The sequence below is a fragment of the Oncorhynchus masou genome, chromosome 29, assembly GCF_036934945.1.
Source record: "Oncorhynchus masou masou isolate Uvic2021 chromosome 29, UVic_Omas_1.1, whole genome shotgun sequence".
Classification (NCBI taxonomy): domain Eukaryota; kingdom Metazoa; phylum Chordata; class Actinopteri; order Salmoniformes; family Salmonidae; genus Oncorhynchus; species Oncorhynchus masou.
Window position 1 is genome coordinate 15,285,880 of NC_088240.1, and position 3,834 is coordinate 15,289,713.

Here is a 3,834-nt window from a genome sequence, read left to right on the forward strand (position 1 = left end):
CCTCTCATTCTTTCTCTCTTGCCCGTTCCCCCTCATTCTCATTCTCTCTCTCTTGCCCGTCCCCCTCTCATTCTCCCTCTCTTCATTCTCTCTCTCTTGCCTCGTTCCCCCTCTCATTCTCTCTCTCTTGCCCGTCCCCCTCTCATTCTCTCTCTCTCTTGTTCTCCCCTCTCATTCTCTCTCGTTCCCGTCCCCCTCTCATTCTCTCTCTCTCTTGCCCTCTCTCTCTCTCTCTTGCCCGTTCCCGTTCCCCTCTCATTCTCTCTCTCTTGCCCGTTCCCCCTCTCATTCTCTCTCTCTCTCTTGCCCGTCCCCCTCTCATTCTCTCTCTCTTGCCCGTCCCCCTCTCATTCTTTCTATCTTGCCCGTTCCCCCTCTCATTCTCTCTCTCTTGCCCGTTCCCCCTCTCATTCTCTCTCTCTTGCCCGTCCCCCTCTCATTCTCTCTCTCTTGCCCGTCCCCCTCTCATTCTCTCTCTCTCTTGCCCCTCCCCCTCTCCTCTTCTCTCTCTCTTGCCCGTCCCCCTCTCATTCTCTCTCTCTTGCCCGTTCCCCCTCTCATTCTCTCTCTCTTGCCCGTCCCCCTCTCTCTCTCTCTCTCTTGCCCGTCCCCCTCTTCTCTCTCTCTTGCCCGTCCCCCTCTCATTTCTCTCTCTCTCTTGTCTGTTCCCGCTCTCATTCTCTCTCTCTTGCCCGTTCCCCCTCTCATTCTCTCTCTCTTCTCTTGCCCGTCCCCCTCTCATTCTCTCTCTCTTGCCCGTTCCCCCTCTCATTCTCTCTCTCTTGCCCGTTCCCCCTCTCATTCTCTCTCTCTTGCCCGTTCCCCCCTCTCATTCTCTTTCCATCCCTCCTCCCTCTCTCTGTCTCTTGCCCTCCCCCTCTCATTCTCTTTCCTCTCTCCTCTCTCTTTGCCCTCTCCACTTCTCTCTCTCTCCCCCTCCTCTTGCCTCTCCCCCCTCTCTCTCTTGCCCTCCCCCTCTCTCTCGCTTTCTCTCTGCACTCTTCTTCCCCTGACTCCTCCCAGTAGTAGATATAAGACAGGTCCATGCCGTGATGCTGTTCGGAGCTCATAACTCAGGGTTGTCTCAGCACATCCATCTGTCTGTCTCTCCATCTGTCTGACTGCAGTGATTATTCCCCCTTTAAGCGGCCACTCACAGAGAAAGGTAAGGCACCTTCCAATTCTCTAGCCTTAGCATCTTTTTCATAATGTCAGATTACAAGGGTGAATGCTGTAATAAATTAAGCTTTTTCAGATGCATGTAAAACAAAAGACATATAGTTAAGTTCAGGTGGACATCTTGGCACTTGGTTTATGTGTCTGTATATGCAATGTGTTTGCACTGGTCATTTAGGAACAGTTGACAGGGTGATTGCCTTTGAGTGTATTTTGGAATGATCAGAACCAGAGTTGTAGACAAGTCTTTGTGTAGAGTGGTGTTCCTTGTCGTTGTTTTTTGATGCTCTGTGATGATATCCATAATATTTCCTCAGTGAGTTTTTCATATCAGGACTGGTTTTACATGATTGTACAGTGCCTTCTGAAATGATTAATACCCTTGACTTATTCCGCATTTTGTTCTGTTACAGCCTCAATTCAAAATGGATAACATTTTTCTCACCCATATACACACAATACCCCAAAATAACAAAGTGAAAACATGTTTTTAGAAAATGTATACAAAATGAAATACATAAATATCTAATTTACATGAGTATCCTTGAGTCAATGCATGTTAAAATTACCAGTGGTAGTGATTACAGCTGTGAGTCTTTCTGGGTAAGTCTAAGAGCTTTGCAGACCTAGATTGTACAATATTTGCACTTAATTATAATTTTTTGAACTCTTCGAGCTCTGTCAAGTTGGTTGTTGATCATTGCTAGAGAGACATGTTCAAGTCTTGCCATAGATTTTCAAGCTGATTTAAATCAAAACTGTATCTTGGCCACTCAGGGACATTCAATGTCATCTTGGTAAGCTACTTCAGTTTATCTTTGGCCTTGTGTTTTAGGTTATTATCCTGTTGAATGGAGAATTTATCTCCCAGTGAGAGTTGGAAAGCAGAGTGAACCAGGTTTTTCTCTAGAATTTTGCCTGTGCCTAGCTCTATTCCGTTACTTTTTATCCTACATAACGACCTAGTCCTTGCTGATGACAAGCATACCCTTAACATGATGCACTCCACCACCATGCTTGAAAACATTGTATTCAGAACATAAAGTAAAGTCCTTTCCTTTTATTCTGTACAAGCTTCCTTTTCTTCACTCTGTCATTTAGGTTAGTATTTTGGAGTAACTACAATAATGTTGTTGATCCATCCTAAGTTTTCTTCTATCACTGCCATTAATTAAACTCTGTAACTGTTTTAAAGTCACCATTGGCCTCCTGGTGAAATCCCTGAACGGTTTCCTTCCCCTCCAGCAACTGAGTTAGGAAGGACGCCTGTATCTTTGTAGTGACTGGGTGCATTGCTACTACATCCAAAGTGTAATTAATAACTTCACCATGTTCAAAGGGATATTGAATATCTTTTTTTTACCCATCTACCAATAGGATCCCTTCTTTGTGAGACATTGGAAACTCTCCTTGGTCTTTGTGGTTGAATCTGTGTTTAAAATGTACCGCTCGACTGAGAGACGTTACAGATGGTTGTATGTGTGAGGTACAGAGATGGGGTAGTCATTCAAAAACCATGTCCATGCAACTTATTTTGCGATTTGTTAAGCCCATTTTTACTCCTGAACTTACTCAGGCTTGCTGTGACAAAGGGATTGAATACTTACTTATTGACTCAAGACATTTCAGCTTTTCATTTTTTATTAATTAGTAAACATTTCTAATAACATCATTCCACTTTGGTATTGTGTGTGGGCCAGTGACACAAAATCTAAATGTAATACTTTTTATAGCACAACAAAATGTGGAAAAAGTCAAGGGGTGTGAATCACTTCTAAAGGCACTTTAGTCCAGTAAAATCCAAGTCTTCCTTTGGATTTCAATGAAACTAAATATTTTTGGGGTAGCACCAATAAACTTCAATTTGAGTTGTTCTTGGATGTTATTGGGTATCTTGGCAGTATGGAATAAATGGGAATCAATCAGCTAGACTGTTTGAACAACTAGGGTTGGTTTTCCGTGTAAAGCTTAAGCACCATTAAGTGTTGTCTGTGTTTCCTGTGGCTGCTTCACATGCAGAGGTCACTGAGACTTCTGTGATGCATTTTACAGTCAAATATGCTTTGTGTCATACAGTACATGTATACTTTTAGCAGAAGAAGAGAATCGAGCGAACCCAGAAGGGGGCACTGTCACGACATACATCAACTACCCGCTGCCCAGACTTCCCCCGGCTCACACACATACTGGCAGAGGATGCTACCAAAGCGATGAACAGTGAAGTAGATTATAGTATTATTGGTGGACAGAGTGTGTGCCGTGGGAAGCCTGGGCAGCGGGTAGTTGGTGTCCCAGGGTATGTCGTGACAGTGCCCCCTTCTGGGTTCGCTCAATTCTCTTCTTCTGCTAAAAGTTGCCATCCCCAGGAAATGGAATGTGGGTATCTGTGAAAGATTGCTTGTGTGGAAGGTGTGTGTCTATGTGTGTGTGTATGTATGCAGGAGAATGTGTGTGTGCATGTGTGTGTGAGTGAACGTACATGTCTATGTGTAGGCTGTGAGATGTGTGCATGGCAGAGAGGTGAAGCCAAACTGTCAGGTCTGTGTGATGGGGGCAGGAGCAGCAGTTTGGTGTGAAAAGAGTGCAGGTCAAACACTGTTTATTGGCTGACAAGAGCTATTTCTCCCTGGGAAAATGACAGCTCATTGGTTGAAATGG

The 3,834-nt window shown here is 44.4% G+C and overlaps 1 protein-coding gene across 1 annotated transcript in view; it reads left to right on the top strand.

Annotated features, from left to right (window-relative positions):
* Nucleotides 1-1,080: 1,080 nt before the first annotated feature.
* The window catches only part of LOC135519048 (collagen alpha-1(VIII) chain-like), a 45,651-nt gene continuing 42,897 nt past the window's right edge, over nt 1,081-3,834 (top strand). The window contains exon 1 of the mRNA XM_064944092.1: nt 1,081-1,165. The gene's annotated coding sequence lies outside the window, so the exon portion shown is untranslated. The remainder of the gene's footprint in view (nt 1,166-3,834) is intronic.